The 27,281-nt window shown below is 37.1% G+C and overlaps 1 long non-coding RNA gene across 1 annotated transcript; it reads right to left on the bottom strand.

Moving 5' to 3' along the window:
* Positions 1-1,301: 1,301 nt before the first annotated feature.
* LOC145522351 (uncharacterized) lies at positions 1,302-26,752 on the bottom strand. The gene is made up of 3 exons (XR_014065994.1): positions 26,666-26,752; positions 8,452-8,922; positions 1,302-7,029 (listed from the first exon to the last, which is right to left on the bottom strand). It is a non-coding gene; the product is annotated as an uncharacterized LOC145522351 (long non-coding RNA).
* Positions 26,753-27,281: the final 529 nt, after the last annotated feature.

The following is a 27,281-nucleotide window of genomic DNA, read 5'->3' as shown; positions in this document are numbered from 1 at the left end:
TAAGCGTCTTTTAATTTCATGGCTGCAATCACCATCAGCAGTGATTTTGGAGCCCATAAAAATAAAGTCTGACACTGTTTCCACTGTTTCACCATCTATTTCCCATGAAGTGATGGGACCAGATGACAGGACCTTATTTTTCTGAATGTTGAGCTTTAAGCCAACTTTTTCACTCTCTACTTTCACTTTCATCAAGAGGCTCTTTAGTTCTTCGCTTTCTGCCATAAGGGTGGTGTCATCTGCATATCTGAGGTTATTGATATTTCTCGCGGCAATCTTGATTCCAGCTTGTGTTTCCTCCAGCCCATCGTTTCTCATGATGTACTCTGCATATAAGTTAAATAAGCAGGGTGACAATATACAGCCTTGATGTACTCCTTTTCCTATTTGGAACCAGTCTGTTCCATGTTCAGTTCTAACTGTTGCTTCCTGACCTGCATACAAGTTTCTCAAGAGGCAGGTCAGGTGGTCTGGTATGCCCATCTCTTCCAGGATTTTCCACAGTTTATTGTGATCCACACAGTCAAAGGCTTTGGCATAGTCAATAAAGCAGAAATAGATGCTTTTCTGGAACTCTCTTGCTTTTTCGATGATCCAGTGGATGTTGGCAATTTGATCTCTGGTTCCTCCGCCTTTTCTAAAACCAGCTTGAACATCTGGAAGTTCATGGTTCATGTCTTGCTGAAGCCTGGCTTGGAGAATTTTGAGCATTACTTTACTAGCGTGTGAGATGAATGCAATTGTGTGGTAGTTCGAGCATTCTTTGGCATTGCCTTTCTTTGGGATTGGAATGAAAACTGACCTTTTCCAGTCCTGTGGTCACTGCTGAGTTTTCCAAATTTGCTGGCATATTGAGTGCAGCACTTTCACAGCATCATCTTTGAGGATTTGAAATAGTTCAACTGGAATTCCATCACCTCCACTAGCTTTGTTTGTAGTGATGCTTTCTAAGGCCCACTTGACTTCAGATATCTGGATATCTGGCTCTAGGCGAGTGATCACATCATCTTGATTATCTGGGTCATGAAGATCTTTTTTGTACAGTTCTTCTGTGTATTCTTACCACTTCTTCTTAATATCTTCTGTTTCTGTTAGGACCATACCATTTCTGTCTTTATCGAGTCCATCTTTGCATGAAATGTTCCCTTGGTATCTCTAATTTTCTTGAAGAGCTCTCTAGTCTTTCCCATTCTATTGTTTTCCTCTATTTCTTTGCATTGATCGCTGAGGAAGGCTTTCTTATTTCTCCTTGCTATTCTTTGGAACTCTGCATTCAGATGGGTATATCTTTCCTTTTCTCCTTTGTTTTTCACTTCCTGTCTTTTCACAGCTATTTGTAAGGCCTCCTCAGACAGCCATTTTGCTTTTTTTGCATTTCTTTTCCATGGGGATCATCTTAATCCCTGTCTCCTATAGAATGTCATGAACCTCCGTCCATAGTTCTTCAGGCACTCTGTCTATCAGATCTAGTCCCTTAAGTCTATTTGTCACTTCCACTGTATAATCATAAGGGATTTGATTTAGGTCATACCTTAATGGTGTAGTGGTTTTCCCTACTTTCTTCAATTTAAGTCTGAATTTGGCAACAAGGAGTTCATAATCTAAGCCACAGTCTGCTCCCGGTCATGTTTTTGCTGCCTGTGTAGAGCTTCTCCATCTTTGGCTGCAAAGAATATAATCAATCTGATTTTGGTGTTGACCATCTGGTGATGTCTATGTGTAGAGTCTTCTCTTGTGTTGGTGGAAGAGGGTGTTTGCTATAACCAGTGCATTCTCTTGGCAAAACTCTATTAGCCTTTGCCCTGCTTCATTCTGTACTCCAAGGCCAAATTTGCCTGTTAGGCCAGGTGTTTCCTGACTTCCTACTTTTGCATTCCAGTCCCCTATAATGAAAAGGACATCTTTTGTGGGTGTTATTTCTAAAAGGTTTTGTATGCTTTCATAGAACCATTCAATTTCAGTTTCTTCAGCGTTACTGGTTGGGGCATAGACTTGGATTACCATGATATTTAATGGTTTCCCTTGGAAACGAACAGAGATCATTCTGTCATTTTTGAGATTGCATCCAAGTACTGCATTTCGGACTCTTGTTGACCATGATGGCTACTCCATTTCTTCTAAGGGATTCCTGCCCACAGTAATAGATGTAATGGTCATCTGACTTAAATTCACCCATTCCAGTCCATCTTAGTCCGCTGATTCCTAGAATGTTGATGTTCACTCTTGCTATGTCCTGTTTGACCACTTCCAATTTGCCTTGATTCATGGACCTAACATTCCAGGTTCCTATGCAATATTGCTCTTTACAGCATTGGACCTTGCTTCTATTATCAGTCACATCCACAGCTCGGTATTGTTTTTGCTTTGGCTCCAGCCCATCATTCTTTCTGGAGTTATTTCTCCACTGATCTCCCGTAGCATATTGGGCACCTACCAACCTGGGGAGTTCATCTTTCAGTGTCCTATCTTTTTGCCTTTTCATATTGTTCATGGAGTTCTCAAGGCAAGAATACTGAAGTGGTTTGCCATGCCCTTCTCCAGTAGACCACATTCTATCAGACCTCTCCACCATGACCCATCCATCTTGGGTGGCCCCACAGTGCATGGCTTAGTTTCACTGAGTTAGACAAGGCTGTGGTCCGTGTGATCAGATTGATTAGTTTTCTGTGATTATAGTTTCAGTGTGTCTGCCCTCTAACGACCTCTCACAACACCTACCATCTTACTTGGGGTTCTCTTACCTGGGACATGTGGTATCTCTTCACAGCCGCTCCAGTAAAACACAGCCACTGCTCCTTACCTTGGACAAGGGGTATCTCCTCACAGCCACCCCTCTTGACCTTTAACATGGAGTAGCTCCTCTTGGCCCTCCTGTGCCTGCACAGCCACTGCTCTGTAGACGTGGGGTAGCCTTGCCCCAAAATCACAGTTTGCAATACAATTTTTAACATTTTATGGTGTCATGGCAACAATAAAAGCAGGAGACAGCTTAGTAATTTTTCTAATAATGTACCTGTATTCTCACTCTCTCATTCATTCTCTTTCTCTCTTTCACCCTTCTTACTTCCTCTCTCTATCCCTTATTCAATCACAAATATATTGGATAGAATTTTTTAATTTCAAGAACAGAAGTCAACTGTAGTTCACAATTTTTAAAAAATGTATGAAAAGAATTCTGTAGATGGTCACAGGAATCTCTCAGCGATCAGAGAACTGGGATTTAAGGCTAATTGGCAGGACACAATTTCCTGTTTGATTATATCCCAGAATTGATCTTGCAGTTGAATTCAGACACCATATCCTATACTAACAATGCCACTGATGACACCAAATCTGCTTTTCTCTGGTTAGAACTGCTCCACTCTTACACAGAGAAAAGAAGATGCACCTGCCCTGTCGCTATCTGTCCTAGAATGGATGCTGCGTGACTCTCACTTCTTCACATCACTGGCTTCAAATTAAAGTTTCAGAGCAGGTGCTTGAATGTGAACTTCTAGCGAGTCGAGACATGTAAGAAACTCAAATATTAGACTCCTCTATGAGAGGAGGTTTTACCTCCTAAATTGAAGGAGCCCCACACACGTTGGACTTCTGTGCACATGCAGAATAACCTGAACCAATGGCAAATGTCCATACTACCAACTATAATCACGGATCCATTCAAGACAACTGCAGAAATGGTCATTTAAGAATGACAGTTTAAACTCTAAAAGACTAACAAAATATCTTTAAAGGTTGTTCCTAAAAATAATAACACACTGCTAAAACACCAGTAAAATTTGATCTGTCTCAAAGACAGTCTTCTGAACTAAGTCCTCTTGGTTCTAAGTTTGGAATCACACAGCTACACTTATTGTCCTTATAGTATTTTAGGGGCTCATCTGCTATTATAGGAGAACTATCAGTTGATGTTTCAGATCCATTCATGATAGAAGGAAAAAACCAAAGTGAATAAAATGAACCAAATTAAGTAACACTTTCCTCCCTCACTTCAGACGTTCTTCAGAAAAACCGTGACCATTAATTAATTTTTGTTTGCCACACAGTAGTTTAACCAAAAATTATATCTTAGTTATTTTGATTCACATTTAAATGTAGAATACCTAAAAGAATATGATTTGGTCATATTCCTTGGTATCAAAATGATGAAATGCTTGCGCTCTAGAAATGGCATTTCCACACTTTCAAAGCAATGAATAATTATAGATTAAAATATTTATTTTGGAACTCCATAAATAATGGGATCACATTTAAAGAAACTTAACTCCTGGGATCAGTGAGCTCCCTAAATTGGGTGATTCCATTGGAATTAACCTATAATCTGAGCCACAAAATGTGACTGAGTATAGCCCTTTCTAGTATATTAAATGTAAAAATCATCTGAAAAATTCTGTCTTATAGTCAGTAAACAACTTTCAAAATTTGGTTAGAGAATATTATAAACTTGCTTTTACTTTTTTCTCCTGCCCCATCTGCATATACATGTAAATAAACACACACACACACACACACACACACACACACACACCCCTCCCTAGGATCCAGAAGAGTAAAACCTATATTTTACTATCAGTTCTCTCAGATTTAGTTTTTTAAAAAACCTAACTTCAAGTAAAAATAAGTCTGAATATAGGATGAATTTACAGCTGAACTCATGTCTTGAGCAGTGGATAGGGGACTTTGTAATTCTTTTAAATCAGTTTGTATAACTAACCAACCCAATTATGAGAAAAACAAAGTGTGGCAAGGAGGTAATGGGTGGGTGGTGGAGGTGGTCAGTGAAAGCAATAAACTTTCAAATAATATCATTTACTTCTTTTATTTGGTTTTAAGAAACCATTTGGGAATCTATTTTGAAAAATAAGTTATTGGCTATGGCCCTTTTAAAATCTATTTTAGACATTTTAATTTTATTTGTACTGGCATCCCTCTTGCCCTTAAGGCATGGATATTCTGCAACAATACTGGGAGTTGTGCACTTATAGGATCTAGAAATAATTGAATAAAAACTGAATTAATACAAAAGTACCTAGTACAGTATATCCATTAGGGCACAAACAACATTACTCTTCCCTAATATAAAACCTTTGTATGGCTTAGATATTACCGTAGAGAAATAGAACACTGTATAATAACATTTAGAGCTTTTTCAATTTTAAGAAAGAAAACCTAAATTATTAAGTAACTGTTACTAAAGGAATTAATCTATTCTTTTGTCTCTCTATGCTCTGAAAATATATATTGTCAACTTGATAGAACCTTCATGATATTTTCAAACTCTTTTGGATCATGCTGATGAGATAAAGTGTGACGCTCTCTTAAGAAAGTGTGTAATGTGGGTTTGTTGGATTGGAACCACACAGTGACAGGAAGATTCAGGTGATTACTGAGGAACGGGGGCAGGATGGCACTTTCAGATTGTAACATTTTCATAAACTGTATGTTCTCTGAGGAGTTGTTTATTATGATTCCTTCAGTATCAATCTGAACACTTCTTGTGAAACTTGCCACATTCCAAATCAGTGCTCCATTCCCAAGACAACTCCCTGCTGTGCCATGGATTCTTCAGACAAACTATTTCATCAAGTGATAGGTGTCCTCTATTCCTCTGTCATCTCATCATAGTCAGGTTCACGAATTTTCAGTTCATGTTCTCTCATATTTGTGAGAACTAGAACAGTTAGATCACTGCTAACTGGATAAGTGATTAACCCTGGCCATCCAACAGTCCTTTCAGGATTTTAATGTTTTTCCCCCTGGCCTCATATTCTTATACTTAAATCTATGTTATGATTTTACCAAGTGCTATTAAAATAGCCATATCATGGATGATTCTAGTTCATTATCTTTATGAAAAGAGGTGGCAGATAAATTAACATTGTCTCACCTATACTTGCAAAGATGTGGTGTTTCAGGGACCTAAAATGAGGTGAGAGCAGCTGAGAGACAGTTTGCCTATGTGCTGGGTACATGATAACAAAGGAAGGATAAAGGAGATAGATCAAACCAGTCAATCCTAAAGGAAATCAACCCTGAATATTCTTTGGAAGGTCTGATGCTGAAGCTGAAGCTCCAACACTTTGTCCACTTGATACAAAGAGCCAACTCATTGGAAAAGACCCTGATGCTGGAAAAGATTGAAGGCAGAGGAGAAGGGGACGACAGAGGATGAGATGGTTGAATGGCATCAGCAACTCAATGGACATGAATTTGAGCAAACTCTGGAAGAAAATGAAGGACAGGAAAGCCTGATGTGCTGCAGTCCATGGGGTCACAAAAAGTTTAACATGACTTAGCATCTGAGCAACAACAACTACAAAAGGAGATAGTATCTTGTTGAGAAACCAAATTTGAATGCCAAGCAGAACAACAACAACAAAGAGAGAGGAAAAACACAGACATAAATGGGTAGTTGGGAGGAATTCTCTGTGCCAAAGGAATTTGGTTAGAGATTCTCTTTACAGGTTTTTATGCTTTCTGCCTTTGGCAAAATCTAAATTCTTGAAGGCAGTGAGCTAACTTGAATCTCACACCTCTCTCAGAAAACCCAAAAGCCTGGGGATGGATTTCTTCAGGTTTCCCAGTGGGTGATTTAGTTATTTATCATGGATAAATAACTTTCCAGCTAATGAGGGATGCAGTTACTAATTCTTTAAAGAGATTCTGTCTCTCCACTCATTTTATTTACAAAATTTTGTTTTTAAGCCTCTCATGGAACCTCAGAAATGAGGCTTCTAATCAGGGCACTGCTCCTATGAGCCCTCTGCACGTTCATTTTAGGAATCCTTTGCATCCCAGTTTCCTCATTAGGGCCTCCCTGGTGGCTCAGACAGGAAAGAATCTGCCTGTAACAGGGGAGACCCAAGTTCAGTCCCTGGGTTGGGAAGATCCCCTGGAGAAGAGAATGGCAACCCACTCCAATATTCTTGCCTGGAGAATTCCATGGACAGAGGAGGCTGGCAGGCTACAGTCCATGGGGTCGCAAAGAGTTGGACACAACTGCGTGACTTTCACTTTCACTTTCCTCATCTGTAAAAGAGAGTATAAGAATACTTACCCATCTATCTCAGGGGGCTTTGAAGATCAAACACAATAATGTCCAAAAGGTGCTGGGTACAAAAATAAAACCTATAACAACATAAATTATAATTATGTTTCTCATTTTCTCTCTTAAGCATTTCATTTACATCCCACCTCCTACCCTCGTTCCTAAGGATAAGTGTACAGGAAAATATGCCTTTGCCACTAACACTTTGTTCAGTGTGTCCATGTCCCCGTGTCTTTAGATAAAGTTCTACTCATTTTTCAGATCTCAGCTCAAGACTAACTTCTTTGGGAGGTTGACTTCAAGTCTCAATATAGGCCAGACTCTTGTAATAAAATGGAATTTAATTTCCTCAGAGGACTTAACTTGGATTTTAATTAAACTTAGTTTTATGATTATTTGTCTAATATCTGTCTCCTACATGAAAGTATGTATATGTTTCACAAGAACATCAACCAGGTATTTATTGATTATTTCTTTATTCTCCTTGCTTATAATACTGTTTTGTTGAAGGTAGGTGTTTAAAAATATTAGTAGAATAAACTGAATGAACATATGAATAAATGTTGTCTTCAGAGGTCAGTATTAGAAAGAGGAATTGAAAATATAAAAATGATATTTAATTTGGCAACTTGGAACTCATGTGTGAAATTAGGAAGAGGTAACTTAGCAAAGCATCTATGATGAAAGATGAAGAACAAGCATGAAGTGAAATGCAGTGACAGTGAACAGGTAACTTGTTCAAACATCTGACAATAAAAGAGAGAAAGGAGAAAGAGGGGATAAGGGGAAAAAGGAAAAAAGGAAGAAAGCAGTTGAAAGTATTCTTCCCAAACCTAGTGAATATACTTTGCTTTAGGGTCACTGGATAAGTGGAATCAACAAGTCTAAAAGAACATACTCCAAAACCTGCAGATGATTTAGAGGCAGAACTGGGGCACGGAGATGGCAAGGGTTATGGACTTATGGCTGGCAGTTGCTTGCATGGAAAGAGAACCAGGACGGAGGATGAAGATGAAGTACATCATTTTTGGAGGGTATCTGTCATTGCCTTGTTAGTGTATCAAGGTAGTTGGCCTCCTTAAACATGATTCTGTAGTGCAGAGTGAATGGTGCCCTTCAGTGATCTTGCTACAGTGGAGTCTGGGTAAGAGGTTAGTTGATGTCAGATGGTGCAGGGCTCAGAAGAAAGTACAGTAGTCCTTCAAGTTGCTTAATGCACATAAAGCGAGTACTTATATATATGTACTTATATATTTAGAGTCCTTAAGGATCCTGTGTGTTGCTCTGAACAGGCTACAGTGGTGAAGTAGGTAGAACAGACTTCACCAGCCTAGATAAATTGTCTCCCGTGTTCATATACCAAGCCTTATCAACAATTTCCTTCACTTGGACTCACTGCTCACTTTGGTCATCTCAGTTGGTTTTTAACTAGGTTGCATCAATGGAAACTTGCCAATGAAAACAATTTCCAATGGTAGAGCCCATTATACTTCAAGAGTTCAGGTTACAGCACCTTCATCCCAGTTTTCCTTTCTGATAAAAGGGCTCCTTCTCCGTCTCCAGCTTGGTTGACATGAAACTCTAATGAAACTTTCTTTAAGACCACAGTACTGTCATCTGTTGCCAGACATTTGACCTCTTAAAATTTCTAAGGCTTGGAGAAGTTGATGGCAACCCACTCCAGTATTCTTGCCTGGAGAATCCTAGGGATGGCGGAGCCTGGTGGGCTGCCGTCTATGGGATCGCACAGAGTCGGACACGACTGAAGCGACTTAGCAGCAGCAGCAGCTTTCAGGAGAAGGTCTGTTGGAGGCAGCCATTGGAGAGAAGGTCATTTTAGTCTCATTGCCTGTACGAGTTGCCAGAGGCGTTGGCTGTAATACAAATGGAGGGAAAGATTTTTAAAACGTAATGTTCCGTCTCAATGCTAGTTAGATGTCTACTGTGTTCAAAACAAAGCCAAGTCTCCACATGACCAGTTCCTCACCCAGTATTGTATTCAAAGAAATTTCATGCCTGTATCTAAAAGTAATCTTAAAACATTTAGATCTTAAATGCAGTCTAGAAACAACAAAGGTGGATTGTTTCTCTAATGTAAAGAAGGATTTCTTAAAGATTCAATTTCCTTAACTTTCTTTCAGAGTCTTACAGAGAGTTTTCTAAACCTTCCATCTCCTGCTAAAATCCCAGAAAATTCTTAATCTTCTCAGCCTGAGTGAAATCTTTTCTTCACTCCTCCTCCCAGTCCCCTTTGGGCACCAGACCCATCCATATAAACAAACAAAAGTTGGTTTTGTGCCTCTCAATTTTCCTAGACAGTCATCTCTCCAATTCTAAACAATGCAGAGAAAGAACTGAGCAGGAAATCTGGAATTATCCCTAGCAGAAAAAGAGGAGAAGTGTGAATTCTCTCTTTTTTTTTTTTTTGGTCACACAAGCTAACCCTCTCATTTTTCATTTCTCCTGCAAATGAGTACATTGTAAACCTATAGACTCCGAAGTTGCACCACCGCCTTTGTTTTGTGTTTGTCTTCTTAAAATTAATTTTTATTGGAGTATAGTTGATTTACAATGTTGTGTTAGCTTCTGCTGTACAAGAAAGTGAATCAGCTATACATATACACATATCCACAGGCTTCCCAGGTGATGCTAGTGGTAAAGAACCCGCCTGCCAATTCAGGAGACATAAAAGACACAATTTTGATCCCTGGTTTGGGACGATCCCCTGGAGAAGGGTATGGCAACCCACTCCAGTATTCTTGCCTGGAGAATCCCATGGACAGAGGAGCCTGGTGGACTAAAGTCCATAGGGTCACACAGATTCAGACACGACTGAATGACTTAGCACATACCCATGCATTCTTATTTAGATTTTTTTCCTATATTGGTCATTACAGAGACCTGAATAGAGTTCCCTGTGCTATATAGTCAGTTTTTACTAGTTATCTATTTTATATATTGTAATGCATATACGTCATTCCCAATCTCCCAGTTTATCCCCTACTCCTTCACAGATGCGGAAAACAAACTTAGGCACTGGCCTCATTTGAATTCAAAGCTGCCAATACTGGATATTGTCTTGGAGCAAGTCTGGCAATTTTCTCCTCACTCAGTAAACAGCTACCACACAGAAATGTTGAGAGGATTCCATGGATAACATATGAAGTTTCTGTAGTGAATGGCACAGAATTAGCTTGCAGCAAGAGCTAGTTTCCTTTGCAATAGGGCTCTGCTTGTGACAGCAATTATAACTGGCACTGTAATAATTATGATGATTATTTCAAAATTTTTTGGTTGGGCACATAAAACAAGTCAAAAATTTGTCCAAAGAGATTGGTCGCTTCTACATTTGACCTTGAATTGTATAATGCATATGCTGCAGTAAATTTTAAAAGGCTTAATATTTGAATACCAGAAAAATAAAGCAAAGACAATAAATTTTAGCATGGTTGTTGGTAAATTCCTTGCCACACGTAAAACTGGATATTTTAATGAGTTGCTTTCTCTTATTTCATTACTTATGTTGACAAAACATCCCTTGAACATGATCAATGCTAAAATCTCACTTGGGGTACTATTTAATATCCTCATCTCTGAAAACTAAAAATTATCTTGCTCCCTCCTGACTTTCGCTTGCCATTTGTCTCTTTTTGTAACTCATTGTAAAAGATTTGTTCAATAAATGTGACATTACCATTAAAATTATTTTAAAATAGTTTAAGTGTTTACTTTTGCTTCAAAGGAAATAGTCAAATAATTTTAGTACCAGATTAATCCTCCAGTAGAGCAGTTCTAGTGTACTTTGCATTAATGTGTTTATATCTAAAAATGAAACAACATGCTGAGTCAGTAAGAAGAGAAGGAATCTTAAGCCTTTAGGCATTTTTTACTGAGCTGAAGAATTTACTTTTATGAATCAGTGTTCCACTAGAATAATTAATTGAATATACATCAGAAATTCTTTTAAATCAAGACGTTTGTATTTTTCTTGAAGAATCATAGCTTGTGTCAAGATACTTTAATCAATTGAGTTCACATGGATGGATTGAATCTGTTTTAGTGTATGCTTTATTCAAGGAGAACTAATAATATCCTTCCACTCAGGGATTTAGGGAATGAAGTTGTTTGTTTATTAAAATGAAAACAGCAAAAATATCTCAGAGTAAATGCAACTCAAGCTGGAAAAAGACTTTTGTATTTGAAAATAGAAAGTCACTAATCATTTTTTTTTAATAATGTGAGGAACCAGCAGGAGTGAATGCCATCTACAGGGATTTGAGGATAAAGAAGTGGAGAGGAAATATATGCAGGCAGTTTACCATCTCTTTGAAAATTGTTCTCACTGGTAGCTTCAGGAAGGGCAAAGAGAGTTAGAATGCACTTGAATGTGTTTGTAGGCTAAGGGGAAGATAGAAAAATTAATATTGATCCACACAGGTTAAACACCTGCCTGGCATTTGATATTTAGCTGGAAGTGAAACAGGAGTTTAATCCTATTTTCCTTTGATGGCAAGAACTACATGGTAATTCACCTTTCACAGACTCCTGCCGTGCCCACAGGTGAAGGAGTGAGGAGAGAGAAAAGCAAACTCCAGTGGCCACTACAGAGAAGTCTGGTGACTGGATCAGGTGCAAGTATAACTCCTGAAGTGATACACTTTCCTCAGTGATAGAAAAAAAAAAGCGTTGATAAAGTTATAGATAAGGATGAAGAAGAAAAAAAATGACAGGTGCTAACAGATGTTATCTTTCCACATAAGCTTTAGAATTCATTTGTTTATATCTACAAAATTACTTCCTCAGATTTTTTGAAAACAAATTTATGTCTTTATTGGAATTTTAATGCTTGGGGGACACTGGAAAATAATTCAGAACATTTTTGAGTCGTGAGAATAAAATAGAATACAGAAAGGATAGTGAACGAAGAAAAAGACACTTATCTCTATTGGAGCTTCTACACTAATAAATGTTTGTTTACAACTAGCCTCTGGAAAGTTTGAGAGCGATGAGTGATGTTTGTCTCCTATGAGAACTGCCTTCTTAACCAGTCTTCTTTTTGCACTCCATTCCAATGTTCCGTGGTGGCTCAGTGGTAAAGAACCTGCCTACCAATGCAGGAGATGTGGGTTCAATCCCTGGGTTGGGAAGATCCCCTGAAGAAAGAAATTGCAACCCACTCCAGTTTGTTTGCCTGGGAAATCCCATGGACAAATGAGCCTGGATGTTACTATCCATGGGGCTGCAAAAGAGTTGAACACTAATTAGCAACTAAACAACAACAACCAGTGTTCTGTTTATTGGAACCTGGCCTGCTAAATGTCATCCTAATCCCCAGAATTACCTTGATAACATTCCCTTCCTTTAAATAAAATTTATATTTCCTCTTATCACCTTCATTTCAGTTTAGTTCTCTGTGAATTCCAAGGGTCCAGTGTTACTTCCAGCAAACATTTCTATGTACTAAGAGAATCCTTTTAGAGACAATGTCTTTGTCCCTGAATCTGATTGAACTGTGATTTTTTGGCGGGATTTCTAAAATTTCTGCTTTCTCCATGGGTCACAGATGTGGAAGAGATCCCTAGAGTTCACCATTTTCATATTCTCTTCTTTCTATGAACTGAGACAGATTACAGACTCCCTTGCAGTTAACTGGGGCTCCATGACCAAGAGCTGGCCAAGAAATATAGCCAAAAGTGATACATACTTTCAAGAGTGAATCACAATGACTCTTCCCCTTCCCACATAATTTTTTTCTTTTTTAAAATTATTTTCTAGTTGAAGTATAGTTGATTTATACTATTGTATTAGTTTCAGGTACATAATATAATGATTCAGTTTTTGTGAAGATAATACTCCATTATACATTACTACAAGATAGTGGGTGTAATTGCCTGTGCCATACAGTAAATCCTTATTGATCTATTATAAGTACAGTAGCTTGTGTTTGTTAGTTCCATACCACAAATTTGTCCTTCCCTCCCTCCCTGTCCCCAAATTGTGTTAAATGCATATAGATCAATTTTAGAACTGTTATGTTAAAAATATTACATGTTCAGATTTTCATGATTTAGTATGATGTTAACTGTAGGCTTTATGCAAATATTCTTTATCAAACTGAAGATTTCCCCTTGGTCCCTAGTTTGATCTGTGTTTTTATCATGAATGGACCTTGGATTTTGCTAAATACTTTTATGACTCAACTGATATGATAATATGATTTTCTATTTCTATTGATTACATTGATTAATTCTCAAATATTTAGCCTGCTTAGCATATCTGGAATAGATTTCACTTGGTCATGGAATATGACATTCTTTATACATTTTGAGTTCAATTTGTTCATATTTTTGAGGATACTTTTGTCAATGTTCAGAAAGACACTAGTCTATAGTTTTTCTTATAATCCCTTAGTCTGCTTAGGTGTTTGGGGCAATGCTACTCTCAGAGAAAGAGGCAAGTTTTCTCACTGTATCTTTTCCTGGACAAGATTTTAGAGAATTAGTGCCATTTTTTCTTTAAATGTTTGCTAGAATTTACCAGTAAAACCATTTGAGTCTGGTGATTTATTGGTTTGGATGGCTAGTTTATGATTTAACTTCTTTACTAGATATAGAATTACGGAAGTAATTTACTTTTTTGTGTGTTTTGGTACTTAGTGTTTTTCAAATAATTGGTCTGTTTTATCTGAATTATCAGATTTGTAGACATGAAGCTGTTTATATATTTTTTATTGTCATCTAAATCCAGGGAATTAGCAGTAATGATCCTCTTTCAGTTATGATATCGGTGTTTCATGTCATTTCTCTTTTCATATTCATTACCCTGGCTAGAGGTCTGTAAAGTTTGTGGTTCTTTTCAAAGAACTATTTTTTAGTTTTGTTGATTTTTCTCTATTGTTTTCTTGTTTTCAATTTCATGCTTAGTGCTCTAATTTTAATTATTTTTTTCCTCTGGTTGCTTTAGAGTTAAATTGATCCTTGTTTCCTAGTCTTTTAAATTGGAAGCTTGAGTTATTGATTTTATATCATTCTTTTTCCTGGAATGTGAAGTCAAGTGGGCCTTAGAAAGCAGCACTACGAACAAAGCTAGTGGAGGTGATGGAATTCCAGTGGAGCTATTTCAAATCCTCAAAGGTGATGCTGTGAAAGTGCTGCACTCGATATGCCAGCAAATTGGGAAAACTCAGCAGTGGCCACAGGACTGGAAGAGGTCAGTCTTCGTTCCAATCCCAAAGAAAGGCAATGCTAAAGAATGCTCAAACTACCACACAATTGCACTCATCTCACATGCTAGTAAAGTAATGCTCAAAATTCTCCAAGCCAGGCTTCAGCAATACGTGAACCGTGAACTTCCAGATGTTCAAGCTGGTTTTAGAAAAGGCAGAGGAACCAGAGATCAAATTGCCAATATCCGCTGGATCATCGAAAAAGCAAGAGAGTTCCAGAAAAACATCCATTTCTGTTTTATTGACTATGCCAAAGCCTTTGACTGTGTGGATCACAATAAACTGTGGAAAATCCTGAAAGAGATGGGAATACCAGACCACCTGACCTGTCTCTTGAGAAACCTGTATGCAGGTCAGGAAGCAACAGTTAGAACTGGACATGGAACAACAGACTGGTTCCAAATAGAAAAGGAGAACCTCAAGGCTGTATATTGTCACCTTGCTTATTTAACTTCTATGCAGAAACGCTGGGCTGGAAGAAACACAAGCTGGAATCAAGATTGCCGGGAGAAATATCAATAACCTCAGATATGCAGATGACACCACCCTTATGGCGGAAAGTGAAGAAGAACTAAAGAGCCTCTTGATGAAGGTGAAAGAGGAGAGTGAAAAAGTTGGCTTAAAGCTCAACGTTCAGAAAACTAAGATCATGGCATCTGGTCCCATCACTTCATGGGAAATAGATGGGGAAACAGTGGAAACAGTGTCAGACTTTATTTTTTGGGATCCAAAATCACTGCTGATGGTGATTGCAGCCATGAAATTAAAAGACACTTACTCCTTGGAAGGAAGGTTATGGCCAACCTAGATAGCATATTTAAAAGGAGAGACATTACTTTGCCAACAAAAGTCCGTCTAGTCAAGGCTATGGTTTTTCCAGTGGTCATGTATGGATGTGAGAGTTGGATAGTGAAGAAAGCTGAGCACCGAAGAATTGATGCTTTTGAACTGTGGTGTTGGAGAAGACTCTTGAGAGTCCATTGGACTGCAAGGATATCCAATCAATCCATCCTAAAAGAGATCAATCCTGGGTGTTCATTGGAAGGTCTGATGTTAAAGCTGAAACTCCAATACTTTGGGTACCTCATGCGAAGGGTTGACTCATTGGAAAAGACCCTAATGCTGGGTAGGATTGGGGGCGGAAGGAGAAGGGGACGACAGAGGATGAGATGGTTGGATGGCATAACCGACTCGATGGACATGGGTTTGGGTGGACTCAGGGAGTTGGTGATGGACAGAGAGGCCTGGCGTGCTACAATTCATGGGGTCACAGAGAGTCGGACACGACTGAGTGACTGAACTGAACTGAACTTACATGCACTGAATGTTATACATTTTCCTTTAGGCATTGAACTATTTTTATAGCATGACAATGATTTTGACAGGTTTTATTTTTATTTTCATCTAGTTCAAAATTTGTTTTAATTCCTCTTGCGTCATCTTATTTGACTCATATGTTATTTGCTATTTAGTAATGTACCATTTAATTTCCAAGTGTTTGGTGATTTTCCAGCTAAGTTTTTGCTATTGATTTTGTAATTCCATTGTGGTTTGAGTGCCTACTTTGTATGACTTCTATTCCTCCTATTTGATGAGGTATGCTTTATGGTCTAGAATGTGGTCTTTTGTGGTGAATGTTCCATGTGAATTTGAGCATAATGAGCATTCAGCTGTTATTGAAGAGTGTATTCTAAAATTATCAATTAGACCGAGAGGATTGATAGTGACCTTCAGGTCCACTCTGTCTTTATTGATTTTCTACCTACTTGACCCATCAGTTACTGACAAGGAGAGTGTTTTAATTTACAAATATAATAGTGCATTTACCTGTTACTTGTTTTAGTTCTATTACATATTTGATGCTCTATTGTTAGTTGCATACCCTTTTAGGATTATTGTGCTTTCTTGAAGAATTGGCCCCTTTATCACTTTGTAATAGCCTCTTATTATTAACTCTCAGTCTTTCAGCCAGCTTCTGTCTCTGGTCTGTGATCTTCTCAAGTCTTTCTTTATATACAATTTTCAGGTAAGAATACCTGGGCTGGCCTGAGAAGTTGCCCATCATCTTTCTCATACAATGCTTATATGGATAGTTATATTGCCCTCTCCCAGTCTAGTCCATACCATACAAAGCAATAAGTATATTAATAGGTAGCACTTTTATAACTCATACTATGTATCAGGCACTGGTCTAAGCACCTTATATATATCTACTTCTTTGTTTCCTATAAATAACTTATGAGGAGGCACTATCCTTACTGTGTTTAGTAGTAGAGGAAACTGAGACACACATTAAACAATTTTCTCGGGATCAGTAGCTAAATGGCAGGTCAAGATTTTGTCATTAAGAAGACTACATCTTGAATAATTAGAAATTTGTGTGGGTGGGTGTTGGATAAATGAGCTTTTGTGTCGCCAAATAAAAGCATAATTTTAGCTTGTTATCACTTTCTCATGCCACCATGAGATGGCAATAAATAGCACAATGTTTCTACAACCATTTAATGTATTGTTTACCAGCCATTTCTGCGATTGCTACCTGACAGCAAGTCAATACTTGTTACTTCTGAGTGTTTTTGTTTCTTTAGTAATCTCCAAATTTATATTCCTCCAATACCATGAGGTGTAATTCAGTGTTCCCTATTAAATGAATTAGCTAGGTGGATCTTTAAATGTTTCTGAGGAAATTAGGTTTCATTTTCTGTGGAGTCTGGTGGACGAAATTATAGCATTTAATTTAGTGAATTATGAGGACACAGGCTGTGCTTCATTGATTTACTCACCTTTTTCCCTTTAGTGTGGACTTTGAAAATGTAGTTATAACTATTTTATTTCCAATAGAAAATAAAACATTGAATTTTCAGGACTGGAATGGTAGCACAAATCTGGGTTATTTTTACATAATTCTTGTAAGTCATATTGAAAACTGCTTATACATGGTAGCCTATTTTACATATTTATTGACATGAACAACTATATCTTATATTTTAGGCTAAAAAATTGGGACATCTGGCTGTCAAAGAGTCTCCCATCTTGCTCATACTATATTGGTCTATTATATAAATTTTCACATTTTATGGAATTTGGCAAGAAAAAAGAACCAGTGCTCAAGAGGCAGCTTATGTAATTTAAACTATGTATTTACCATGTGTCTGTGTTTTCTATAAACTCCTTGAATAAAAACTAGATATGAGAATTTGATTCTTTAAAAATGTAGTTTTATGAAGACAGTAAGCTCAGTGAAACAATTAGACCCACTGGTCAGCTGACATGAAGGAAATAATTATTTTTAGGTAAATATGGCGGAATGTATTATCACAGGAGTCCATTTCCATGTCCCAAACACATAGAATATAGCTGAATAAATTAAATGTGTAGTGAAGCTTGAAATGAAGAATGGAAACATCCACAAGTGTTTGAAATGGAGCAGAAAAGTCAAGAAAAGACTTATTAGATGTCAAGCCAAGATGCCTATAGGGAAATTGAAATGATATGAGCTTTAAATAAAGAATATAGGCCTCCATACAACCACATGGATAATAATCCTGACCGCTGATTCGAAGTACAACAAGCAAGATTTGAATTGCCATGAGAAACCCTGGAGCCATCAAGGGATATATTTTGAAATGTTGCCTAGAAAAATTCCACCCCAGCTGCCACAGGGAAATAGCAAAGAAATTCTCTATCATCTCTCTGAATTCTCCCCGCTCAGTGTTACTCTTGTAAACCTTTGTAACACTTGAGAGTTAAATAAACTTAAGCATTCTCTTGACTATGCATCTATTGTTTTCTCTGCTTTGAATATTCTTCCTCCAGAGAACCATACATGTTATCACTTCTTTTTTGTCAGGTCATTGCTCAAGTATCATCTTGTCAGAAAGGCTTTCCTCACTGCTGTATATACAGTAGCATCTGTTTTCCCAGCCAAGAACACTGTGTGATCCCTTCACCTTTCTTTAAGTCTCACCATAGTGCTCACCCACCATCATCAAAAACATGAAAAATTCATTAGTTTATTATCAGTCTTCTATCACTAGAATTAAGCTGTATGCAGACAGGGACCTGTTTAAGCACTTAGCCTATAATATATCATGTGGCACATAGAAGATGCTCAGTTGTCCTTATTAAGAATAAGAGAAAGGAGAGAAGGAAGAAAGAAAGGAAGCAAGGGAAGACATGCCTCAAATAGGTAATACCTAAAAGGTTGCCTCTCTAAAAGAATTCAAGCTAGATTTAGAAAAGGTAGAGGAACCAGAGATCAAATTGCCAAATCCATTGGATCATAGAAAAAGCAAGAGAATTCCAGAAAAAAACATCTACTTCTGCTTCATTGACTGTGCTGAAGTCTTTGACTGTGTGGATCACAACAAACTGTGGAAAATTCTGAAAGAGATGGGAACACCAGACCACCATACCTGCCTCTTGAGAAATCTGTATGCAGGTCAAGAAGCAACAGTTAGAACTGGACATGGAACAACGGACTAGTTCCAGGTTGGGAAAAGAGTACATCAGGGTTGTATATTGTCACCTTTCTTATTTAACTTATATGCAGAGAACATCATGTGAAATGCTAGACTGGATGAAACACAACCTGGAATCAAGATTGCCAGGAGAAATATCAAATATCTCAGATAGGCAGATGACACCACCCTTATGACAGAAAGTGAAGAGGAACTAAAAAGCCTCTTGATGAAAGTGAAAGAAGAGAGTGAAAAAGCTGGCTTAAAATTCAACATTCAAAACCCGAAGATCATGGCATCTGGTCCCATCACTTTATGGCAAATAGATGGGGAAACAATGGAAACAGTGAGAGACTTTATTTTCTTGGGCTCCAAAATCACTGTAGATGGTAACTAAAGCCATGAAAGTAAAAGATGCTTGCTCCTTGGAAGAAAAGCTACGACCAACCTAGACAACATACAAAAAAGCAGAGATATTACTTTGCCAATAAAAGTCCATCTAGTCAAAGCTATGGCATTTCCAGTAGTTATATATGGATGTGAAAGTTGAATCAAAAAGAAAGCTGAGTGTCGAAGAATTGATGCTTTTGAACTGTGGTGTTGGAGAGTCCCTTGGAGAGCAAGGAGATTCAACCAGTCCATCTTAAAGGAAATCAGTCCTAAATATTCATTGGAAGAACTGATGCTGAAGTAGAAGCTCCAATACTTTGATTACCTGATGCAAAGAACTGACTCATTGAAAAGATCCTGATGCTGGGAAAGATTGAAAGCAGGAGGAGAAGGGGACGACAGAGGATAAGATGTTTGGATGGCATTACCGACTGGATGGACATGAGTTTGGACAAGCTCTGAGAGTTGGGGAAGCCTGGCGTGCCGCAGTCCATGGGGTCGCAAAGAGTCGGACACGACCAAGCGACTGAACTGAAGTGAACTAAAAGAATAGTCGGCTCAATAATTCTTGTTTCATCGCTCACTGAGTTAACAACCTCGTATCATTAAAAAAAAAAAAATCACTGCTATTATGAAGCCATTAGTGGTACTGTGTGGGGGAGCAGAGATAAGCATTGGCATTGCAAAGAACCAAGACTGAATCTGTTGAAAGTGCCAATTTATTAATCATCAGTGCATTGCTTCCTTATAAGCTGGGATTCAGTTTATGGTGGAAATTGTTTATTGTTCTTGGTCCTGCTTGACTATGAGGAAGTTTGTCCTCAAGACTGGGTTACTACAAAGACCCCAAAGCACTTGAACTCACATTTATACTCCCATTTCTTTTTTCTAATCTCTATCCTTCTGTGTCTCACTTATCTGTACCAATAGATATGATGCTTAGAAACTTCTGTTCCTTATAAATGTATCTGATGTCAAATGGATTTTGAATAAGATTAGAGCAAGCAAATAAGGCCCAGTCAGCAGAACTCTTCATGTCCTATGGGACAAATATCAAGCATTTACATTTATTAGTTTATTAGTGCCTAGAAACATCTTTCTCATTATTTGGTGTATGCTGCTGTTAAATCGCTCAGTCATGTCCAACTCTGGGCGACTCATGGACTGTAGCCCACAGGCTCCTCTGTCCATGGGATTCTCCAGGAAAGAATACTGGAGTGGGTTGCCATTTCCTTCTCCAACTTTGGTATATAAGTTTGTGCTATTTAGGTCAGATATGCTCACTTTCTGAGGCTTCCCACGTGGTGCTAGTGGTAAAGAACCTGCCTACCAATGAAGGAGATGTAAGAGACGCAGGTTTAATCCCTGGGTCAGGAAGATGTCCTGGAGGAGGCCATGGCAACCCTCTCCAGTATTCTTATCTGGAGAATCCCACATCAGAGGAGCCTGGAGGGCTTTGGTCCATAGGGTCGCAAAGGGTCAGGCACGACTGAAGCGACTTAGTACAGCACAACACATGCTCACCTTCTTTCTAAAAGCTTTAATTCTCCACAATATACAGTGTAAGCATTCAACTAAGTTTTGAAAGATGTATATGTAATAGTCTGCCTTTTTTGGCTCCATCCTGAAGGTACATATAAAAGCCACAACTTTTATCACATGTTACCACTGATTCTTAAGTAATAGGCATCAGAATTGCCCTTAGTTATGAATATTTGAGGTCTTCAGGGCAAAGTTGAATGACAGTAGAGATGAAACTGTCAGAGTGGGCAAAGATTTGTTGAGTGATGGGAAAGATGCCTTTCAAAAGGTGAAAAAGAAGTTTCTATGAGAGACTGAAAAATTAAATCTAGCATTCTTAAGACATATTATTAATTCAGTTCAATGTCATGAATATTGGATTTGATTCTTTGAGGCTTCTCTTAACATTCCCCTTTTGAATCTAGCTTAAAGTATAGTTGGATTCCTTAAACGTTGTTATTGGCTTTATATTGTTTCAATCATGCATTCTTTCAGCAAGCATTTATTGTTTGTTACTCCATACGTAAGCCTTTAAGTAGTGGCAGAAATCTGTTTCAGTGACTTGATTCAGCCTGCTGTTGTGATCCTCGTGTCTAAGTCTGAGGTCTATATGTCTGGTAGGCTGAGTCACCGGCTATGAATGCTAGTATACTTTTCTTCCTTTGTTCTGTATGATAGTTCATAGGGAAAATAATACTGTGACTTTAATGTCATTTTTTTGTTTGTGTGGAGAACTGGGGGAATGGTGGGTGACTGTGACCATCCCTATGTGATCTCTTGAAGGTGAAAGTAGCTGGCACAAAACTGAAAGGAAGGCAGAAAGAAACTCTGCTTCCTTAATCTCTAAGATGAGTGTGTTATCAGCTAAAAATTGAATTTATTGGCTTTATATGATTGTAATTCAAACCAATCTACAATAACTGCTTACATCTTAATGATGATGGAGTGCTAAACTTATCATTATTGTTTATAAAAGACATCATAACTATAATTAACTCATATTGAACTGCCTTTTTGTGTACGACATTGCCAAAAGTCACACTTGGATGCATTTGGCTCCTTTTAGTGAGCAACATGTGATTGAATGAGCCCTTCAAAAGATTCTTTCTGAGTATAATTTAATACAGAGTTTGCTCTAAATTATTAACAAGGGCAGTATGGTTGCAGCATTTACTTTTATATAGTTTTTATTTAAATTAAGGAGAGAGTCTGTATATACAGAGAAATTAATTCTTGATTAAACAATAGTGGGATCTGAAGAAAGATTAAAGAGAACAAATATTGCTCTCTTTTCAAAATGCATTGTGTTTTTTTTTATTTTTTAATTGAAATATAATTGCTTTACAGAATTTTGTAGTTTTCTGTCACACATCAACATGAATCAGCCATAGGTATACATATGTCCCCTAGTTTCTGTTGCATGGCACTGTAATTTCTACAATAAGGGAATAAAACTTGCAACTTTTCACTATCAGTGTGTATATACATGTATGATGTGATGTGTGTCTGTGTGCTCAGTTGTGTCCGATTCTTTGCAACTCCATGGACTCTAGCCCACCAGGCTCCTCTGTTCATAGGATTCTCCAGGCAAGAATACAGGAGTGAGTTGTCATTTCCTTCTCCAGGGGATCTTCCTGACCCAGGGACTGAAACCATGTCTCCTGTCTCCTGAGCTGGCAGGCAGATTCTTTACCACTGAGCCACCTGGAAGCCCATATATATGTATACACATGCACATATGTATGTGTACATAGGTACATATACAATATACATACATAGTGATTGGATAAGTTATTGGATAAATTATTGGCTATATGATATGGGGAATCTGTATATAAGCTGTGACTTCATTTACCAAACATAAAATAGTCTGTGAAAGACCAATTTTGGAAAATGAAACATTTGCTAGAAAGTTGAAGAACTTACTCCTTGAACAAAAGTATTCTTTTATCAAAGAAGAGGTGAATGGACACCTTGTGTACATCTAGAGGCTGTGCCACAGAAAGTAAGGTAAGGACAAAGGATAAAATGTGTGCGGGGCTGCAGCTAGCCAAGCATAGTATTGAGAAGTCCAGTAAGTAATCAGGGTCAGAAAGATCCTGATTCTTTCATGTCAGACACTGGGATTACTGTAAGAGAAAGATAAAACATTAATAAATACAGAGGCATATCCTCATACTCCAGTGGGGATTAAAATAGACTTTTTTTTCTAGACTTGATGATGTCATAGTCCTCATCCTTAAGGAAAATTTAACTCCTACATGGTTAAAAACAAGAATTTTGAAAGACCTGGGTCAGGAAAAAGAGAATAAAAGGAAATTCAGGTACGAAGATTAAAAATTCATTACTTCTGTTTCTTTGAAAAAAGGCTCAATGATTTGGACTGTAAAACCTAGTTATTCAATCATTATGACAACAGGTTTCTTTATATTGCAAGGAACAAAAGTTTATAATATGGCTTATATCACCTGAGGAGTCTAATCTTGGATTTAGTAATGCTAAGTCCTGAGTTCCACCTCTGGGGATATGGAGGCAGTGCAGCTTTGATGTAGTCTAGGTCTCTCTAGCTAATAAAATGCCAAAGTGGTTTCATTCCCAGTCTAAAGAGTTTTCTTATAATTGGTTATTGGATTTGGGAGAGGAAATAGTCATTGTGTTAGAGTAGGCAGACTAGAAGAGTGAAAAGCAACACTGGAAAATCTATCATCATAGAGATAATTTGTTTTAAGAGTAACATTAACCCAATAACAGCGTGAGCAAGTTTCATACCACATACTTTACTAACCATCTGTTACTCAATTATAATTTTTACTGCTCATGCTTTCTTTTTGCCCAACTTTCCTCCTTTATTCAAAAGTTTTTTTAGTTGCCTGAGTTACTAGTATTTTATATTAATGAAGTTGGCAAAAAATAAAAACTGCCCATTTAAAATATTAGCTAATTTTCTTATCCTATGTACTTATCTTATTTTTCTTGTCCTTTATCAACCAATGTTTTCCACTCCTCTACAATTTTCTGTGACCTGTTGATAGACCTGTTCAAATTATTGGCACATTCAGTCACAGCAAACAATTTTATATTATCATCATCCCATATCTGGTCTATTCTCCATATTTATTGTCTTCCCCAACTCTCACTATCATTTAACATTTTCTCAGTGTAATTTAAGCCACTTGACGGCAGCAATTTACATCCATGTAATGCTTTTCTGTTACATATTATAATATTTTGGCATTTTGAGAAATAAAGTGAAAATCACACACACATATTTATGTATATATATATAGTTGAATTTAATTTTTGAAATAAGCTAAGTAATAATTTTATCTGTTTGTCACAAAGACCTTAAAGGATTGTCTGGTATTTATTAAAGTTTGTTGTCTGTCCCCAACAGATGATATTTCAAAGTAAGAGGCATGTTCTTAAGTTAAAATTTTATTTCATAATCAAAAGCATAGGGTTAATATAGTTGTTTTATTAAAAATAATTGCTGTTGCTTCTTATTTCATTCCTAGCTTATCAAATTGAATAAAAACTAAACTTTCTTGTCAATTTATACTTACCATAATTCCAAAAGCTTAAAAGGTAGATAATCATGACCTGTTTTTCTCTGAACCCAATGACCTACATATTTAGAAGAAATCAAATAAACAAATTCAAAATAAAAGAATCCTAAAAAATATTGTAAATGAACTGTTATTGAAAATTCCTTTAACTACAGAACTAAAAGCCAAGTTAGTTTTACATTAGCAATATGGGTTCTCTTTTTGAAAAAAAAAACTTCACTTTTCCCTAATCAAAGAAATATATAACTATAAAATTAACCAATTAACATTTATTTAAAAAGCTGCCTCAGCTTACTGAAGCATAATCATTTTAGAAGTATATTCATAGGGAAATAATTTATTTTCTGTCCCCAAAATATATATCCCCTCCTCTCAAAATGATTTCTAACTTGTTCTGAATAATGTGATTATAGCTTTAACCATTTTACAAGAAATACTCTGAGATTTTAGTAAATGTTAATTATGATATTTTCTTGGAAAAACTTTAACCATGCATTTAAGAAAAAGCATTCATTTATGTGAATTTCTGTTACCCAGACATAGAATTATTCCCTTTATTGCCTAATATATGTTCAGTTTCATGTCTAGTTAGAACATAAGGCACAATAAAGACAACTGGCAAAAGAAAGCATGTATTTATTTTATGTTGCTGCCTATTATGCAGGAAGTTCATAAACTCCATATTCTGTTGTTGAGCATAACTATGTAGCCCAGTGGACATCTGGTACTCCATAAAATTGCCAGAGATATTCCAATTCCACTTGTGTTTTAAGCTACCCAAATGTCTTTCAACAGGTCAATAGATAAGTATTGGTACATCCATACAACAAAATGCTTCAAGGAATTTAAAAAAAGAACTACTGATACATATAACATGAATGAATCTTTAGATGCAATGTTCAAAGTGGAAGAAGTTAAATCTTAGAGGCTGTGTAAAATATGTTTCCATTTATGTTAATATGATGACCTTGAAATGGTAAAAGTATTGAAACCAAACACTGATTAGTCAGTGAGCCCAAGAAACTAGACTGGAAGAAGGGTTTGACTTCAAAAGGTCATGAGGGCACTTTTTCAGCTGCTCTACATCTTGATTTTTGGAGGTGTTAATGTAATGGTGTGTAAGTTATACCTACTAAAAAAAGCACTAAGTGAGAAAAACAGAACAACTTTGACACTACATTGCTAATGTGCAAGTACAGGTGAGGTAACTGCAAAGCATATGATGTAATAGTATTTGATTATGTAAATAATTACCAATCAATAAGTATAAGCAACAATAACAGCAAAAAATTCTAAATAAAATTTGCACGAATGATGTTAATAGAACATTCACAAAAATGAGTATCCAAATGGCCAATAATAACCAAGTGAAAATATGCTCAACTTCACTTTGAATCTGAGCATGACATAATATAGCAACAATGAATTTCTCCTGCTAGAACAGTCAGATGATAAGATGTGTTAGTGAGAATGTAGAGGAAAGAGTATGAGAGGAAAATGTATTTTTACACAGCAGGGCAAGTTTCAAAAATGATAGTCCTTTCGAAGAGATATCCTTCCCTGTCCAGTAACACTGAAAATAAGAATACCCAGGCACTCAGAAATTCTGCTGAATAATGAAAATTGAAATAGTTATTTGGGTTAGTTGTAGTTGTAGTTGTCTAAGAGTTGTCAGTATTGTATACAAAATATTCATCAGAGCATATTTATAGCAGGAATAATTGGAATCACTAAATCAGATGATATTTAAAATGTTTCTGATTCTAATATCCGTAATATTGATTGAGTTTCCTCATCAGTAATAGGAAAATTGTAATTTAATTATTTCCTGGTGTCATCTGGAGTAAAACATTTAATCTGCACCTAGAACACTGTAGGTATGATCTGATACTGATTATAATCATTAATACTTATCTTTAAAGGCCAGATAAAAATGGGAAAGGATTTCACATGACCAAAAATGAGAATAACTACAGTTTACTCCTTTGATTCTATAGGAGTATTTTTTTTTTAACCTTTCTTAAAGCCCCAGTGGTATCTACTTTAATAGAGTAGCTAGATCTTCAACCTCACCTATGGATTCTTTTCAGTAGGTGTCAGCAGGGGTCCGTATCTGCTTTGATATCCAGCGCCAGTTCTTTCCAGCCTCAATACAGTTTTGAGTGGGATTGAAACATTGTATAATTCAGTTACTGTCTTACTGCAAAACCACAGAAGTTTACTCATTTCTAACTTAAACTTTGAATTAGTAAAATATAATCCCTCTTGAGTATCATGTTGTCATCAAGGAGAAGATTGTTACAATATGCAACTAACTTTCTCAAATATAGTAACTGCTGTGCACTTTTGTGGAAGCTTTATTTTGTTTGGAGTATGAAACCCAAATTTCTTCTGCCCTCTAGTGCCATATTCAGAATTTCAAATGCCCCTAGAAGGACACTGGGGGCTTCCCTACCTGCAACGCAGGAGACCTGGGTTCAATCCCTGGGTTGGGAAGATCCCCTGGAGGAGAGCATGACAACCCACTCCAGTATTCTTGCCTGGAGAATCCCATGGACAGAGGAGCCTGATAGGCTGCAGTCCATGGGTGTCACAAAGAGTCAGACATGACTGAGCAACTAGGCATGCAGGACATTCCAAATTCCAAATTCCAAATTCTACATATTTACTCTTATCAGCATTTTTTAGTTTACATTTTTTCTAATGACTATAAGATTTAGAAAGTATGCTGATGGCTTATTTGCTTATGTCATGTTCTATTCTTGTGACCCCATGGACTGTAGTCTGCCAGGCTCCTCTGTCCATGAGATTTACCAGGCAAGAATCTTGGAGTGGGTTGCCATTTCCTCCTCCAGGGTATCTTCCCAACCCAGGGATCAAACTCGGGTCTTCTGTAATGCAGGCAGTTTCCTGCTTAAAACTTAAAACATTTTTTTCTGAGCTATTTAGATTGTATACCTATACTTTTCATATACCTATTAGCCTGAATTTGTCCAATTCTACTTCCTGCAAGTTATTTTTGATTAACATAACATTATCCAAGATAGAAGAAAAGAAAGGAAGAATTTAGT

This window comes from Giraffa tippelskirchi, chromosome 10, assembly GCF_054371585.1.
Source record: "Giraffa tippelskirchi isolate mGirTip1 chromosome 10, T2T-mGirTip1v1.2.pri, whole genome shotgun sequence".
NCBI lineage: Eukaryota > Metazoa > Chordata > Mammalia > Artiodactyla > Giraffidae > Giraffa > Giraffa tippelskirchi.
This window is presented reverse-complemented; position numbering and strand designations above follow the sequence as displayed.